At 41.0% G+C, this 19,763-nt stretch overlaps 1 non-coding gene across 1 annotated transcript; it reads left to right on the top strand.

The window, feature by feature from the left end:
- The first annotated feature begins 19,354 nt into the window (after positions 1 to 19,354).
- Trnae-uuc lies at positions 19,355 to 19,426 on the top strand. The gene has a single exon. It is a non-coding gene; the product is annotated as a tRNA-Glu (tRNA).
- The last annotated feature ends 337 nt before the right edge of the window (positions 19,427 to 19,763 follow it).

Genomic DNA, 19,763 nt, shown 5'->3' with positions numbered 1-19,763 from the left:
CAGTGCTGGGGCCACTCCTGTTCCTTATTTATATAAATGATATGCCCTCTAGTATTAGGGGTAATTCTAAAATATTTCTATTTGCTGATGACACTAGTTTGGTAGTAAAGGAGGTTTGGTGCAACTCTATTTCAAATAGTGCAGTTCATTACATAGCTTCTGACTTGTAGAAAATAAACTAACGAAAAATCACAGTAAAATTCAGTTTCTACAGTTTCTAACACACAGTTCAACAAAACCCGACATTTTAAATTCACAGAATGGTCATGTGATTGGTAACACTGAACAGTTCAAATTTCTAAATGTTCGGATAGGTAGTAAACTGTCGTTGAAATCCCACGTACAGGATCTTGTTCAAAGACTTAATGAGCCATTTTTGCTATTCGAACGATATCTGAAGTAAGAGATAGCTAAACACGAGAAGTAGTTTACAGTGCTTATTTTCATTCGACTGTGACGTATGGTGTTATATTTTGGGGTAACTCTTCCCATTCTTAAACGATATTTCTGGCTCAGAAACGGCTGGTTCCGGCAATCAGTGGTGTAAGTTCGCGAACCTCTTGTCGACCCCTGATTATTAGTCTAGGTATTTAGAAATTAGAGTCTCAATATACATATTTTTTACTGTCGTTTCTTGTTAACAATATCAGCTTATTCCCAAGAATTAGCAGCTTTCACTTAGTTAATACTAAGCTGAAATCCAATCTGCATTTTGCTAACACTTCCTTACTCTTGCGCAGAAAGGGGTGCAGTATACTGCAGCATCCATTTTCAGTAACTTACCACAAGTACTCAAAAATCTTAGCAATAATCGACGCGCTTTCAAATCTAAACTCAAGAATTTATCAGTGGTCACTCTTTCTATTCTGTCGAGGAGTTCCTTGAAAAATTGAGCTGATTCCTGTTTTGTATTGTTGATTGTATTTGCATAAACTTATGGCGTGTCTTTTTTGGGTTCATAAACATTTTATTATATCTTTTATTACTTTTACGTTGCAATATCATGTACTGGCACGTTCCATGACCTTGGAGATTTGCTCGACAATTTGACCCTAAGGAATTAGACGTTTGAAATAAAAAAAAGAGCCCATAGAGATTTAAAACACCCAGGAACTTCAGTAGAAAGGAGGAGGGCGTGAAATTGATTGACATTTGGATCTCAGTGCTGAAGAAGATGTGTACCAGTCTTCCACCATGGGATGATAGCAATAGCGGACGACGGCAGGCGACAACGGCCAGTTAGTTCAGCGCGTATTCGAAACATGTGACGTCAAGCCACTGAGGGGAAGCTCGCGGAAGCGGAATTTTGCTGTAGTCAGTAGCGAGCCAGGGTGCAAATCGCGATTCAAAAAAGCTATGATTCCCCTTAAAAATGTCTTCCGCAAATGGCAACGAAATGTACGGTTTTAAAGTAAATCCACTCGACCATGGCATAATAGCCATTTTATTAATTGTGACATTACCGGAATGAAAGTTTACATTTTACAGGTACCGCAATTAGTAGTAAAAACTTACACTGGTGAAACTTTACGTGAGAAAGGGCGGCAGGTGGGGGAGGCGTTCGAGACGATAAATCACCTATGCGGTAAAATGTTCAGCAGTCGGAGCTGATCAATTCTGTAGATTAACGCAACACTGTCTGTGTGGGCGAGAGGGTCTGCTTGTTTCAGTGAAGCAGAGGCTTATATCGGCGGTAGAATAGCTGCTGGTAGGATCTCCCATACTGGACAGGTTTCTTATAAAGGAGCAAGAAAAGCAGGTCTCACGATGTCCCATATTTCGTTTATCCGATCCTGAGTGTTGCTTTTTTGAGATGGCAACATCCTTCTAGGGAACTCCCATTTGTGAGTACGTGCATGTGAACAACTTGGGCCCTTAGCTAGCCAACATCACTTCTACTTAACTGTATCAAGCTTCTGCTGTATAATTTTTGTGAGCCTTATTTGTTTAACTCTTCGTTTTTTCAACCCCGATGGTATTAGTTTTCGAGGCCTGAGGGTGTCTTTCTTTCTACCTGAAACGCACTCATCGATCGAGGAAACTTCTCTAGGAGAGGGAGGCACTGAAGTGTCAGCCCCATCAGAGTGTACTTGCATATGGCTCGCAATTCCAGCAAGCAAGATATTCTAAGCTTCATAAAACAAGACGATGAAAAATTAAGGAAATGTACTTGGGTATGCTGAAGAATATATTAACATCAACGCATGAATTTGAACTGCGCGCATTCCAAAAACGAAAGAAAGATTCGTGCGGCTTCGTTGGCTGGGGGATCACGGGGGATTGGTTCAGCTGCAGCACTCAACAAGGACGGTCTTTCTCAGCACACAGTGGGCTTTGTCCTCGCGGTGCATGCGAGTTTTGTCTTAATATGTTTGTTGAGTGTAGTTGTGTGTATTACGTGGTGTCATATTTGTGTTCTATGCTGTTGAGAGGGAAGAGGGGATGAAAATGGAGCCAGCACATATCCTACTCATCTCGAATAGCACCAAAGCCTACTCCTGTCGAATAGCACCAGGCGATATCGCCAGGCTTGATGACCCCATTCGAGTGATGGATAGTTCGCAACAGAATCACGTGTCCTCACGAGGCATTGCGAACGGCTTTGGAAAGCAATCCAGGACATTGGTGGAACCTATGGTGTTAAGGCCACCACTTCTCGTCCCTTGCCGGCCATCTACACCATCTGATCAAAAGTATTCTGACATGTATTGGAGGACATTAATATTCGATGTGTCTATCCTTCATCTTTATGACGGTTTCGTCTCTGCTGTGGACACTTTCAGTAAGGCGTGTGAATGTCCGAGAAGGAATGGCAGCCAATTCTTCCTCAAGAGCCGAAACTCGAGAGGATAGTGATGTTGGATGCTGGGGTCTGGACGTTCTACCTCACCCCAAAGGTTTTTCTCCGAGTTCAGGTTGGGACTCTGGAAAGGTCGGTCCATTTCATCAATGGTTGTCCACAAACCATTGCTATACGGATGCTAATTCATGACAGGGTGCATTGGCATGCTGATAAAAACAGTTAGGTATCGTCTCCTAAATGTTCCTCTGCAGTACGCAGTAGAAAATGCTATTAAACGTCTTCATATTCTTCCGCATTTTTGGTTCTCTTATGGGCGACAAGGTGACTATACCATAACCACGCAAAACACCCCCATGTCGTAATACCACTTCCTCCGCACTTCACTGGTGGCGTTGCACAGGATGGCACGAAACGTTCTCCAGGCATTCGCCAAACACTTCCATCTCATTGCCGAAGGCTAGAGCGTGATTCATCACTCCAAATTACTCGTTTCCAGTTATCCACGGTCCAGTGGCGTCGCACTTTACACCGTTTCAAGCGCCAATTAGCACTCACTGTACAAATGTGTTGTTCACGAGGAGCTCCTCAACCGTCGTACTTTATTCGTTTTTACTCATTATGGCTTACACACAGCCATCACGCTAGCTGGACTGCTGGTAGCACTGGATCTCACGAGTGATTACATCTGCCGCTTTTGTGTGATTAGTTACAATTACCCTCTGCAATACTCGACGGTGCCTATGGGTCAGTACGTGAGGTGTACCTGGTCTCAGTTTAGCTGTGGATGTTTCTTCGCAATTCCACTTCATAATTACACCAAAAGTTGATATGTGTAGCTTCAGAAGGGCTGAAATGTCCCTGATGGATTTGTTACTCAGGAAACATCCAATCAGTAGTGTATGTTCGAAGTCACTGAGTTCTGCTACCGACGCATTCTGCTGTTGCTGCCTCCCTACTGACAACATACACTGATCAGACAGACCATTATGATCACTTACCTAACAGCCAGTATATGCACCTTCGGGAGGGATAGTACTGGCGACACGTAGTGGCATGGAAGCAATGAGACCTTGGTAAGTTCCTGGAGGAAGCAGGCACCTTATCTGCACACACAGTTCACCCAGTTCTCGTATCCGGCGAGGGGGGCGATGAGCTCGGACGCCACGTTCAATTGCATCCCAGATGTTTTCGATCGGGTTCAGATCTGGCGAGTTGGGAAGCCAGCACATCAACTGGAACTTGCTGCTGTGTCCCTCGAACCACTCTATCACAGTCCTGGCCTTGTGAATGACGCATTATCATGCTGAAAAATACCACTGCCTTCGGGAAACATGATCGTGATGAAGGGGTATACTAGGTCTGCAAGCAGTGTACGATAATCCTTGGCCGTTATCGTGCCTTCGTGCCCCACTGGACGAAACGATGCCCACGTGAATGCTCCCCAGAGCGTAATGGAGCCGCCGCCAGCTTGTCTCTGTTCCGCACTACGGGTGTGAATGAGCTGTTTCCCTTGAAAACGACGGATACGCGCCCTCCCATCTGCATGATGAGTAAGGTATAGGGATTCATCAGACCATGCAACGCTCTGCCACTGTTCCAATGTTTAACACCGAAAGCCACTTGCAAGTTTCACTCGTAGTTGCCGATGTCTTGGTGTTGACATTGGCACATGCATGGGTCGTCGGCTACGGAGGACCATCGGTTAGGAGTGTTCAGTGCACTGTGTGTTCAGACACACTTGTACTGTGCGAGCGTTGAAGTCTGATGTTAGCTTCGCTACAGTCCGCCACCTGTCCTGTTTTATCAGTCTGTCCAACATAGCCGGCCTGAGTGGCCGTGCGGTTCTAGGCGCTACAGTCTGGAACCGAGCGACCGCTACGGTCGCAGGTTCGAATCCTGCCTCGGGCATGGATGTGTGTGATATCCTTAGGTTAGTTAGCTTTAATTAGTTGTAGGTTCTAGGTGACTGATGACCTCAGAAGTTAAGTCGCATAGTACTCAGAGCCATTTGAACCCATTTTTGTCCAACCTACGACGTCCGACATCTGTGGTGAGGAGTGGCCGCTCAACACAAAGACGCTGGACGTGGTTTCACCAGGTGCTGAAGACACTCACCACAGCACTCCTCGACATACCCGACCAGTCGTGCAGTTTCTGAAATGCTCATGCCGAGCCATCACAATCTGCCCACAGTCAAACTCAGATAGATCGCATGCCTTCCCCAATCTACACAGACAGCACGCTCAGTGATACTAACAGTCGTTCCTCACCAGGTGACGCTTCCTCAAGATCTACGCCGGTTTGGTAAAGATCTCACCCGGTCAAACTATGCAGGAAAATATTATTCTCTTTTGTACTTCTTGCACAAAAGTAATATCGTTCAGAAAATCTGCTCGCCTATTCATTACAGTTCTGTACACCTGGTCTGCCCTCTCTGGGGTATATCCATTATTAACAGCTACAGCTTTAAAGACTAAAATTTCATTTTCTCTTCTACCCTCTTCCAGTGACGCTTTGTACATTCTACTAATCGTACTGAAGAACAATGTTTTTTTATCCTTGTCACAATGTGCTGAATTATAGGGAAAAACAGGATCTGTAGAATGAAATTTTCACTCTACAGCGGAGTGTGCGCTGATATGAAACTTCCTGGCAGATTAAAACTGTGTGCGGGACCGAGACTCGAACTCGGGACCTTTGCCTTTCGCGGGCAAGTGCTCTACCAACTGAGCTACCGAAGCACGACTCACGCCCCGTCCTCACAGCTGTACTTCTGCCAGTACCTCGTCTCCTACCTTCCAAACTTTACAGAAGCTCTCCTGCACAGTTTTAAGGAAGTTTCATATCAGCGCACACTCCTCTGTAGAGTGAAAATTTCATTCTAGAAACATCCCCCAGGCTGTGACTAAGCCATGCCTCCGCAATATCCTTTCTTTCAGGAGTGCTAGTTCTGCAAGGTTCCCAGTTTTAATCCGCCAGGAAGTTTCAGGATCTGTAGAAGTTGGTTTTCTGTAAATGTCAAGGTAAAGAACCCCTTCCTTATTAATCAGAGTGACATCCAAAAAATTTATTCTACCTTGTTGGTCCGTCTCGTGGGTGAAGCTAATTAAATGGTGCAAATTACTGAATGCGTGTAAAATATCATGTAAATACTCCTCATTGTACAATATTATAGATACATCAACATACCTGAAATATTACAGGATGTGCCTAGTAACCTTAGTTTGTTGCTGAAACAGGTTAGTCTTTAGATAATTAATAAAAATGTTAGCCATGGTGCCAGGCAAACAGCAATCCATGGTCAGCCCATCGTTCTGTTCGTACACATGGCCAGTGAAAGAAAAGTATTTGTACGTTAGTACCAATTCCAGTAGTCCTAAAACATCATTGTGCCCAAAAGAGTGGTGCATGTGGGTTCAAGATACTGACTTTTCTGCAGTGTATCTCATCAAATAAAATTCATTATTTGTAAGCTATCTTTTGCCTGTTCCAATCCTAAACAGGAAAAAGGTAAACCAAAAGTAGGGAATTTTCTATTTGATGAGAAAAACAGCAAAAAAATTTACTGTCATGACTCACATTCACCATTCCTATGGGCAGAACCAAATATCCATAAAGATAATCGTCCTATTATTCTGACTGCTAATTATATAGGAAGCCCAGCATGTAAGATGGGAATTAGGTTGAATGAAATTTTGACCAACAGCTATGTTTGAGCAACATTATTCAGTACAAAATACATATGATTTGATAGATAAGATAAAGGCCAGTAACATCCCAATATATATGGATGTCGTCAGATATACTGAATTTGTATACAAACGTCCCAACTTCATAAGAAATAGGCACATGATATTAGGTGAAACTGATAAGTTGGAGCCGCTGGAATTGATACTAATGTACAATTACTTTTCTTTTGATGGCCACGTATGCAGACATAACAATGGGTTGACCATGTCATTGTTTGTCTGGCACCCTGGCAAACATTTTTGTTAATTATTTGATTACCAACCAGTTTCAACAACAGCCCACTGTTACTGGACACATCCTGTACTATTACAGGTATGTTGATGATACGATAATATTGTTGAATGAGGACTGTTTACATGATATTTTACATGTAGTCAATAATTTAGACCATAATATTAGCTTCAGGCACAAGCTAGAACAACGATGTAGAATCAGTTTTATGGACGTCACCGTCACTAACAAGGAAGGGGTCCATTACTTTTACATTTACAGAAAGCCTTCTACCGCAGATGCTATTATTCCACATAACTCTGCATATTGTGATAAAGAGAACATAATTTTTCTTCAGTATGATTAGTATAATGTGCAAAGTACCACCGGAAAAGGATAGAACATCTAATGATGTGTACTTAGATAAATAGTATCTGAGATAGGACTTTGTGGTTTTCATACATGTTACTGTCCGCATCGCCGACCGAAGTGGCCGTGCGGTTAAAGGCGCTGCAGTCTGGAACCGCAAGACCGCTACGGTCGCAGGTTCGAATTCTGCCTCGGGCATGGATGTTTGTGATGTCCTTAGGTTAGTTAGGTTTAACTAGTTCTAAGTTCTAGGGGACTAATGACCTCAGAAGTTGAGTCCCATAGTGCTCAGAGCCATTTGAACCATTTTACTGTCCGCATCAACTGCTATGTCAGTTACGTATTGCAGTTCGCTGGGGTAATATCTCGATGTAAGGCCATTGGTGTGTGCCTGGAGTACTGTGCACTGATCATTTGTGATGAATTTTACTGTGTATTGGCGGCTATTCCATTACATCAGGCAGTCTTTCCGTGTGTACGTATTTTTCCATGGAAATGTTACACATCACGCGCGGTTTCGTCGTCACGATATGCCTGTTTGACACTTATTTAGTTCCGCATTTGATACAGCACAGTCTTCTATAGACATGTTTCTATACTGTCAGCTGATACTATACGTATATTGATCCTATACATACACAGATTCAGCTGACTAGTTTAAGTCGACGTCCTTGGAGATTTTGTTACTTCTCTCTGACACACTCGTTTTCTGTACTTCTGGTCGCGGTATCACTATGTGTGGTTGCTTACTGCAAGAGCTGGTATGTTGGTACAGGATATTAATTGTAATTACTTATTACCTGATAAGACTACATCCCGTTTTGTGGCTTGTGTACTTCGTATACTCATATGTGTTTTTTTATTCGTTTACCTGATTAGACCCGATCACATTTTACGACTTGTATACGTTGTACACTCATACATGTTTTCATTAGTACATATTAATGCGTATTTTCACACTGTAGAGTTCATACGTTACTGTGTTCCTGTAGTGTTGACACTTTAGTAATACGGTCATGCCTACATGATCCACTTATATCTCACGAACCAGCAGAATGACAGATTTGATGAACGGTTCTATTTCCATTAGTCGGTCCTCTTCTTCCTGTCTTGGCTTCAAACAAGCTTCTACAGGCTTATGATTGGTTTTGTTCTCTATATTTAGGTGTTTTGTTTTAACTTCTGTACTATATCTGAAAATGCGCTTTCATTTTTATTGCTGGTTGTTACATGGACCAGTTTTACAGAGATATGTGCCTCATACAATTAGATTATGTTTGTAATAATGTTGTATACACGATCATGCCCAAGATTAGTGATAATTTATTTGTGTGATGTCTTTAACAACGTATTTTTAAATACATCGTTTATTGTGAAAGACGTTAGTATCCATTGTTTTAGCCTTGCAAGTACGAACATGATTGGTCCTGTAATGGGTCTTAAAGGTATATAGGTACTCATTTCTATTTTCACGATACTTTGTTTGTACGGTGACTGAATTTTGCTATAGGTGACTACGTGCGTAGCAGAACTGACATAGAGTACAACATGATGTTACACGCAGTATATATGTTTGTTTTGTTACAATATTTTAAAATACACTTATTAAGGTTGTATACAGAACATTTTCAAACAGTAGAATAAATGTGTATTATATATTTTAATTCTAGGTACCAATTTGCTTCTGCTGTCATGTTACTAATGTGGCTGCTTTTACACCAGTTCTAGGGCTTGATAATGACGAAGTGTATCCTCGAAATTACAGCTGACGGTTGTGTTGAAATTTGTGACATTCCTCCTATTTAACAAGGATTGATATGCCGATAACAGCTGTAATTTGTATAACAACAATACACATTTCACTTATAATACCTATTTTTGTGACCTAAAGGTCTTAAATTTTTATACCTCGTGGTACAGCTAGCTTTCTTACGCTAATCAAATTCTTTTTTCTTCGCGTTCCGTCAAAAAGTGTGCTCACATATGAACATTGTGTAGTAGTATGTAGTGACGTTTTAAAAACCAAATGCCTTACTTGTCATTGTACAGTTGACTTATATACTTTACCGGACACAGCTATTAATGCCTAAATTTCGACTGATTTTCCGAAGAGATTGTGCACTAGCGTTTTTATTTTTCTTCTTTCTTTTATGAACTACTCTCGCAGGGTTGCCAGAACGTAGCTCTACGTGATAACCAGAAATGAAGATACTGCTTATCTTTTTATTTATAATGACATTTCTTCCACAAGTTTAAAAACAGTATGTTAAAAACAGTCAAATGTAACTACAGATAATGGCGTCGTCATGTGGCAATGGAAACAAGGACATTTGCTGTTTGAGAAATTATTATTTGAAACAAATATTCCTGTTGGTGGTGAAGAACGTCGAAATTTTCTTAATACGTGGGGACCATGTAGTGCTTTTATCTGTAGACTTTTCATGGTTATTTCTTCCGAAGTTCCACGAATCCTCGTGTACGGATCTGGTCTCTTTAGACGATACGCTGCATTTAAATTAACTGTTTTATAAGCATGTCTGTGCTACCAGTGAACCGTGTCTGACGACTTCCTCTACGTAAGCTATGTTCCAAAAGCGGGATTTCAAAATTGTTTGAATAACGTTGAGGGAAAAAGCCTTCCTTACTTATGGACATGACAGTTCAACGTATATGTTGTTACTTGTATCAAGAACTGAATGTTTCGTTCTTGTTCACACATTCTCTTATAGTAGTGATCATAGGTGTTTTCTTTGGCGTCTGCAAGTGGCGGAGGGCGAGAACGATCACATCCTTCCGCCCATGATTCTTGGGAGTACGGGCATTTATACATTACAGAATTCCCGTGCATTTTCAGAAATAATTGTCTACGACTCAGCTTTATCGCAGGCTTAGGTAATTGTATCATAACGGAGGTGACCTCGACGGGAAATACGTTGGTTTACCACAGTTTTGGTTTGTCACATCGCTCACGAGAAATGCATATCCTTAGGTGGAGTTGGGTTTTCAGCTGACCTTAAATCAATCCAATTCCGTACATTTGGAGAACACTGTTGTAAAAGAACTGTCGATTCCACATATAGGATGTTGCTGGGTCCATACCAGTGCATAGAGACAATTCAGTTTTACGCTGCAGTTCGCTGGACTGGGTGCCGAAGAACTGTCTTATTCAGTAGGAGTGTTTGTTTCAACTGCAACAAGGCTTTTGTGTAAAATCTTCAGTCGTCTGAAAAGTAAGATATGATCTTTGAAACATAAATACACACGTTTTTGATTAGGTCATACTCCATTGTATGAACGATGTTGTCGATTTGATACGAAAATTTAATTTTTTCTAGATTTTTCAAAAAAATCCTTCTTTTAAAACGTGTCGTTCATAATTATTGAAAAATTTCTAGACTTATCGCTTTTTTCTATACTACAAACAGTTGTTTTTATGCTTTATGTAACCAGATACGCAGGCCAGTGAGAGCCAGAATGGGCCCTAGGGCAGGCCTTAGCGTGCCATCTTAGGTGACTGCAAACACGACTCCATATCTTCAATAATACGGGGTGATTAAAAAAGAATACCACAACTTTAAAAATGTGTATTTAATGAAAGAAACATAATATAACCTTCTGTTATACATCATTACAAAGAGTATTTAAAAAGGTTTTTTTTCACTTAAAAACAAGTTCAGAGATGTTCAATATGGCCCCCTCCAGACACTCGAGCAATATCAACCCGATACTCCAACTCGTTCCACACTCTCTGTAGCATATCAGGCGTAACAGTTCGGATAGCTGCTGTTATTTCTCGTTTCAAATCATCAATGGTGGCTGGGAGAGGTGGCCGAAACACCATATCCTTAACATACCCCCATAAGAAAATATCGCAGGGGGTAAGATCAGGGCTTCTTGGAGGCCAGTCATGAAGTGCTCTGTCACGGGCTGCCTGGGGGCCGATCCATCGCCTTGGGTAGTTGATGTAAACTGTTTATACCAACGTTTAATACACCACCTATCAGGAGGTTTAATACCATACTTCGTTCGAAATGCACGCTGAACAACTGTCGTCGGTTCACTTCTGCCGTACTCAATAACACAAAAAGGTTTCTGTTGAGCGGTCGCCATCTTAGCATCAACTGTCGCTGACGCCTAGTCAACAGCGCCTCAAGCGAACAAATGTACAACTAAATGAAACTTTATAGCTCCCTTAATTCGCCGACAGATAGTGCTTAGCTCTGCCTTTTGTTGTTGCAGAGTTTTAAATTCCTAAAGTTGTGGTATTCTTTTTGTATCACCCTGTATTTTGCAAAAACTTGTAAGTGGCCTTCATAGGCCTATTCCCAAAAGATGCTCTGCTTATTGCATGGCATGTCTCTGAACTGTAACAATAGTATATGCGTCCTTTGTGAGTAGGCCTAAGTGATGGGAGTAGCCGCGTCGAATGAAATCAAAAGCTGGTGGTAATCGGTATTAACTTTTCTCCGATGACTACCAACTTTAGACCGCAGACAACACGTCAAAATATGATTCCACAGTCAATAACTGATAACAGTCAGATATTAATTTATTTCACATCCGATATCAAATAATAAAAAAAATTACGTAACATTAGACCGTCTAAGACACACATTCATCATACTTTTTTTTTTTGTCATCAGTCTACTGACTGGTTTGATGCGGCCCGCCACGAATTCCTTTCCTGTGCTAACCTCTTCATCTCAGAGTAGCACTTGCAACCTACGTCCTCAATTATTTGCTTGACGTATTCCAATCTCTGTCTTCCTCTACAGTTTTCGCCCTCTACAGCTCCCTCTAGTACCATGGAAGTCATTCCCTCATGTCTTAGCAGATGTCCTATCATCCTGTCCCATCTCCTTATCAGTGTTTTCCACATATTCCTTTCCTCTCCGATTCTCCGTAGAACCTCCTCATTCCTTACCTTATCGGTCCACCTAATTTTTAGCAACTATACCAAACCACAAACATAATTCAGTTTCCTCATTGCTGAAAACAAATTGGAAAGATAATAGCGCAAACTGATTCAAAAAGGAAATATGGCTTTAGAGCAGGAAATAAATTCCAAATTCTTTCAAGAGCAGGAAGCAATGCAAACCATTTTGTACTGATGTATCCTAGCAATTGACGGTATTGTACGTTTACAAAATCATAGTACTCTTTGAGTCTTTCCACCCTTACAGTATAAATATGAAAATACCTGTAAATTTTACAAATGATACTCTCTGTCTCAATTGGCAGCTTCCCAGCGATTGCTTCCATAGTGCTGTGGATAATAAGTGTCATGCACCCCACACTTAAAAGATAATTCCTACCGAGTCTTGCTTGTAATTCAGAAAAATATTGTGTCTGCCACCTCTGTTTAATCAGTTCGTATTGTCAGTAGGTAAACACAGAAAGTTTGATTTTAGGCAGTGACTATGCAGAACCGTCTGACATTTTTAGATATAAGATTACAAGTTTTATTTTCAACAGATACGAATCCCAATATTTTTGATGAAACCCACTTTCTGATACGAAATATTTTACTAATACTGGAAAGAACTTTGTTGGTTTGTAATTAGTGTTATCAATGAATAAACTTAAAAAGTTTACTTTGTCAAATCTCCTTTAAGAAGTTGTTTGCACGAAGAAGCTACTAAGTTATTAACAGTGGCTTCAGCTTTTTCTTACAACTGACCTTGACATCATAGAGTTCTGTAAAGACAGTTGTTGTTTCTATCTTTATGATAATTAAAACGCATAACTACAACATAATGAGGTATCTGGAACAGAGCGACCTCCTCCATATCAACCAGCACGGATTTCGAAGATATAGATCATGTGAAACCCAACTCGCACTTTATTCCCAATATATCCTGAAAGCCATGGACCAAGGCAGTTAGGTAGATGCAGTATTTCTCGATTCCCGAAAACTATATGATTCAGTAACTATCTGCGCTTATTATAAAAACTACGGCAATATGGGGTATCAGTCGAAATGTCTGACTGGATTGAGGATTTCTTGGTAGGGAAGACACTACATGTTATCTTGGATGGAGAGCCATCTACAGATGTAGAAGTAGACTATGAATATAATATTAGTGACTCATAACTGGAATCCGTAAACTCAGACAAATTCTTGGATGTAGCACCTAGTAGGGACATAAAGTGGAACGATCACATCGGCTCAGTCGTGGACAAAGCAGGCAGCAGACTTCGCTTTATTGGTAGAATACTGGGGAAATGCAGTCAGCCTACAAAGGAGCCTGCTTAAAAATAACACGTGCGACTCATCTTAGAATATTGCTCAAATGCGTGGGACCCATACCAGACACGTCTAGCATGAATAGTCACAGGTTTGTTTGACCCTGGGGCGAGTGTCACTGAGATGCTGAAAGAACTGAACTGCCAGACTCTTCCACATTATAGTAACTACCCCGAGAAAGTCTACTGACGAAAGTTTTCAAGAACAGGCTTTAATCGATGACTCTAAAATATACATCTCCCTACTTATCGATCCCATAGGGATTTTGCGATAAGCTTACATTACCTATAGTACAGACAAAGGCAACTAAACAATCATTTTTCTCGCGATACCTATGTGAATGGAACAAGAAAAAGTGCTAATAACTGATACAGTTGGACTTACTCTCTGCCATGCACTCCACAGTGGTTCTCAGAGTGTAAATGTAGATGCAGCATGTGTGGTTCTCACTAGATAGATAGGACTTTAATGAAATGTCTTATAGTAACTACGGCGAAGTTGTTGTGGTCATCAGTCCTGAGACTGGTTTGATGCAGCTCTCCATGCTACTCTATCCTGGGCAAGCTTCTTCATCTCCCAGTACCAACTGCAACCTACATCCTTTTGGATCTGCTTAGTGTATTCATCTCTTAGTCTCCCTATATGATTTTTACCCTCCACGCTGCCCTCCAATGCTAAATTGTGATCCCCTGATGCCTCAGAACATGTCCTACCAACCGGTCTCTTCTTCTTGTCAAGTTGTACCACAACTCCTTTTCTCCCCAATTCTATTCAATACCTCCTCATTAGTTATGTGATGTACCCATCTAATCTTCAGCATTCTTCTGTAGCACCACATTTCGAAATCTTCTATTCTCTTCTTGACCAAACTATTTGTCGCCTACGTTTCGCTTCCAGAAACGACTTCCTGACACTTAAATCTATACTCGATGTTAACAAATTTCTCTTCTTCCGAAACGCTTTCCCCGCCATTGCCTGTCTACATTTTATATCCTCTCTAATCAGTTATTTTGCTCGCCAAATAGCAAAACTCCTTTATTACTTTAAGTGTCTCATTTCCTAATCTAATTCCCTCAGCATCACCCGACTTAATTCCACTACATTCCATTATCCTCGTTTTGCTTTTGTAGATGTTGATGTTCATCTTATATCCTCCTTTCAAGACACTGTCCATTCCATTCAACTGCTCTTCCAAGTCCTTTGCTGTCTCTGACAGAATTACAATGTCATCGGCGAACCTCAAAGTTTTTATTTTTTCTCCGTGGATTTTAATACCTAATCCGAATTTTGCTTTTGTTTCCGTTACTGCTTGCTCAGTATACAGATTGAATAACATCGGGGAGAGGCTACAACCCTCCCTTCCCAACCACTGCTTCCCTTTCGTGCCCCTCGACTCTTATAATTGCCATCTGGTTTCTGTACAAATTGTAAATAGCCTTTCGCTCCCTGTGTTTTACCCCTGCCACCTTTAGAATTTGAAAGAGAGTATTCCACTGAACATTGTCAAAAGCTTTCTCTAAGTCTCCAAATGCTAGAACCGTGGTTTGCCTTTCCTTAATCTTTCTTCTAAGATAAGTCGTAAGGTTAGTATTGCTTCACGTGTTCCAACATTTCTACGGAATCCAAACTGATGTTCCCCCAGGTCGGCTTCTACCATTTTTTCCATTCGTCTGTAAAGAATTCGCGTTAGTATTTTGCAGCTGTGACTTATTAAACTGACCTGTCAACACCTGCTTTCTTTGGGATTGAAATTATTATATTCTTGAAGTCTGAGGGTATTTCGCCTGTCTCCTACATCTTGCTCACCAGATGGTAGAGTTTTGTCAGTACTGGCTCTCCCAAGGCCGTCAGTAGTTCTAATGGAATGTTGTCTACTCCCAGGGCCTTGTTTCGACTCAGGTCTTTCAGTGCTCTGTCAAACTCTTCACGCAGTATCGTATCTCCCATTTCGTCTTCATCTACATCCTCTTCCATTTCCATAATATTGTCCTCAAGTACATTGCCCTTGTATAGACCCTCTATATACTCCTTCCACCTTTCTGCTTTCCCTTCTTTGCGTAGAACTGTGTTTGCATCTGAGCTCTTGATATTCATACAGGTGGCTCTCTTTTCTCCAAAGGTTTCTTTAATTTTCCTCTAGGCAGTATCTATCTTGCCCCTAGTGAGATAAGCCTCTACATCTTTACACTTGTCCTCTAGCCATCCCTGCTTAGCCATTTTGCACTTCCTGTAGATCTCATTCTTGAGACGTTTGTATTCCTTTTTGCCTGCTTCATTTACTGCATTTTTATATTTTCTCCTTTCATCAGTTAAATTCAGTATTTCTTCTGTTACCCAAGGATTTCTACTAGCCCTCGTCTTTTTACCTACATGATCCTCTGCTGCCTTCACTACTTCAGCCGTCAGAGCTACCCATTTTTCTTCTACTGTATTTCTTTCCCCCATTCCTGTCAGTTGTTCCCTTATGCTCTCCCTGAAACTCTGTACAACCTCTGGTTTAGTCAGTTTATCCAGGTCCCTTCTCCTTAAATTCCCACCTTTTTGCAGTACCAGGTCAATATTTAAAGATGTAATATTGTCTTTTCATTATTACAACTAATGCAAAACCGAGCGAGGTGGCGCAGTGGCTAGCACACTGGACGACGGTTCAATCCCGCGTCCGGCCATCCTGATTTAGGTTTTCCGTGATTTCCCTAAATCACTCGAGGCAAATGCCGGGATGGTTCCTTTGAAAGGGCACGGCCGACTTCCTTCTCCGTCCTTCCCTAACCCGATGAGACCGCTGACCTCGCTGTTTGGTCTCTTCCCCCAAACCAACCAACCAACCATCTAATGCAAAAGCTATGTGACACTGAATATCAGAGATTTGATTTCCTAATGGCCCTTTAATAAAGCATGTGTACGCTGACAATATTTTACATTTTTAAAGACAGGTTTCATGGAAACACCCCAAGCATAATTTCTCAGGATGTGTGAAACAAACTTATACCTTTTTATTTTTATTTATTTATTTTTGCGAAGAATTCATTCATTTTAGATGTTGTTGCAACAAGAACAGCAGAAGCGACTTTATATTTGTTAGCTTCATCTTGTTGAAAAATATGAGGTATCCCCCACCATTTGCTAATGGATATATGACATAGCTAATTTTAGAGTGAATTTCACAGCTATACTTTGTCTCTTCTTTTTCTTTAAGTTGGCAGGAAAGCTGCATTTGCATTTAGGCATAATAACTTCGTTCACGCAGACAACAATATACCACATGAACTGTCAATACTACACTAAGCGAACTTTGTCTTCTTTGCTCGCAGACTGTGCTAAACAGTGACAAGAGTTAGTGAGATAAGCACCGATCCAGCATTTCTCACAAGAAGAAATGACGAAAATAGTTCGGAGTTTCATTTAGGAAGACAGTGTTAAGAAAACACGGGATCTATTCGCGTCCCAACAAAAATTATTGGAAACGCAAGTTAAAAACAAAAAAATGGTGATTGTCCCCTTTTTTATGGGACGAATAGCTGACTTGGGCATGACACATTCCCAAACTCGCAAACTCCCACCCTTTTGCAATAAATTTTGCGGACGCCCTTGGGTGTTTGTGTTGATGTTCATAGGCGTAGATAATAAAATGTCTAAGTTTGTTAAAATATTCAATAAAGAAGTGTTTCCAGTGGCGCACAGTAGATACATCAGGCCCGGATCTAGGGGGAGAGGGGTAGGGGGGGGGGGGGGGGCAAACCGGGGTATCCGTCGCGGGCAGCAATTTCAGGGGGACGCCATGTACATATTCAACATCCAGCGCACATTGGTCTATCGACTGCTCATATGATTTTGAATAACGACCCTGCTGATTTTTGAACACATTCTAAGTTGCTTTCTAAATGAATCAGTTGATTTTTGAATGCGTGCATGGTGTACGTGATGTCTCTGCCTGGGGGATCCCCGTCACATCTAGAAATAAATAAAAAAAAAACTTCCCCTCAGGCAAAAGGGGACAGGGCTATATGAGCTGAGCGGAATAAACCCGAACGGGTGAATGCTAATTGCTGTTTGTTTACGTGTTTTATTTGGTGTGCGAATGATAAGTGTTGTTATAATTATTAGCGAAATCCACAGATTCAAACTACCAGAGTCGAAACAAACGACTAACAGATAAGAAACATTACATATTATCTTCTCAGAGTATTCAAGAAAATTTTGACAGAAAATTTTTGCAGATCGCTACATTACTTAGGGCCAGTTGTACAGTCCCCGATTAGCAGCCGCTTAAATTCTGTTTCTGTTCTTGGAATAGCGCGGAAAACACGTTGTGTGAATACGCAATAACGCCTACCCGGAGAATAAACACGGTGTAACTAAAGTGGTGATTATGGCAGGGTTAGTGAGGTTAGCCGGAGAATAAGTTTCGACAATGGCAGCAATAGTTACAGAATTAGTGATGACAAGATTGTTTGTCAGAACGAGGAAATAGAAGAAATGTGAACATCACACAAATTATGCGGAAAAATATGACGATTCCAAATTTGTGTAAAAATTTCGTGATACTATTACTTTTCGTTCTCACGCTTGAGAACTGGAGCATATGAACGAAACGTGAAACTATTCCTAACATATACCTTTTTGCTTGTTTTTTATCTACCTCACTTAGGTAAGTATCGCGACGTAATGTAATTCGTGAATTACATTGTGTCGCGATACTTACGTAAGTGAGGTAGATAACTTTTCGTCTCCTTTCGGAGAAAGGAAAGCACGCCGCCATGTAAAGCTGAAGCGAGATTAGAGAGAAAAAAATGCTGGACGTAAGGACTGAAAAAATGTGTACTGTCTTGCTTGTATCTCTGTCTTTACTGCTTTTCTGTTTCCTGTATTTAATTTTATGTCACACAAAAGAGAAAGTTATTACCTAATAGGCAATAAGGAGTGCAGATTTTCTGAGGAATTCTTATTCCCCTGGTCACAAAATCGTGATTAAAAAAAATAGAGGGTAGGATGACAAACCGGCCGACTGGGACCAGGAGACACACCACAGGACATTTTAGTTTCCACTGCCCTGAATAGAGGCTTGATAGTTTCCATTAAAAAATATGCACGTTTGAATTCCACAGAGCAAAAAATACGGGGACATATTATAGAAGGTGTGTGAAGAGGCGTGGCACTGCTCTTTGGCACACTTAAGACTAAATAACATGTCTTCCATTTCCTCGTAAATATATGTTTTACGTATCAAACACTTCAGAGTGATGTGCGGTACAAAATGTACGTATTTTTGAAAACTTGATTTTAATTTTTTTTTAATTTTTGATGTTCTATCACAAATGCTCGAGGCGGAGTGAGGGGGCGCCACTACCCAGTTTTTGCCCCGCTTCGGAAATCCGGGGCTGGCCATGTGAAACGTAACCGATGAGGTAATTTTATTTTCATGGAACTGTCGACGGCTCGAGAAGGCAGCCCACATAGAGGAAACCCTCCCGAGGGTCGGCGGCTCGGTCTGTTCGCATTCGTCGGGCTTCCACCAAAACTCGAGCAGAGCTTCCTTGCCGACCCGCTGCCATTGTGGCTTAGCTTTGTCCGCAAAATAACTAACAATATATCTATTGGTGAGAAGATCTAGAATAATAAGAGATTACTGAGCCACGAAAGAAGCGACACATAAGATGAAAATGCAGATAAACCTTTTTTTACTCTTCACACAAAGGATGCTCACTAATCTACAACACGTAACTGCATTTTCTGAAAGTGCAAGAGTGAATTTGAAGAGGGTTGTCGAGATCAGTGATCTACAACATATCACTGCATTTTATGAAACTGCAAGAGTGTATTTGAAGATCGTTGTCGAGAAAAGGAGAGTTAATTTTCACTTAGTAATCGAAGCATAAATATTGATATTGATAAATCATTTACCTATACAGTTATAAATAAATGAGTTCTAAAAGCTTTTAAGTATATATTTATACCTACAGCATCCGATGGACGTCTCCCATGTGGTCTAGTGGCTAGGATAGCTGGCTTTCACCCAGCAGGCCCGGGTTCGATTCCCGGCATGGGAATTTTTTTTTAAATTCTCAGTCTCGACGCCTGTTTGTGCTCTTGCTCTTACAAGCATCAAGAGAGACATTTCATCGAAATGCGTACTACTGTGAAGCAAAATCTGTTTTAATGTTATTTTATGGGTGATGGATGTTATTGCATTTACTGGCTATTTATTCATTGATCGAGTAGGGATGGAGAACTCAGCCAGCCACAAATACTTTTAAGATACTTTGTTTCACCACCATGACCCATTTCAGGCTATCATGCCCATGTTGCAACAGCTACATTTCTTTTCTTATAGTATTACATTCATCAGCACTCTAGTAGTTAGCGCCACTTTATATCCTTTATGGA

Source organism: Schistocerca piceifrons, chromosome 3 (assembly GCF_021461385.2).
Source record: "Schistocerca piceifrons isolate TAMUIC-IGC-003096 chromosome 3, iqSchPice1.1, whole genome shotgun sequence".
Classification (NCBI taxonomy): Eukaryota; Metazoa; Arthropoda; class Insecta; order Orthoptera; family Acrididae; genus Schistocerca; species Schistocerca piceifrons.
This window is presented reverse-complemented; position numbering and strand designations above follow the sequence as displayed.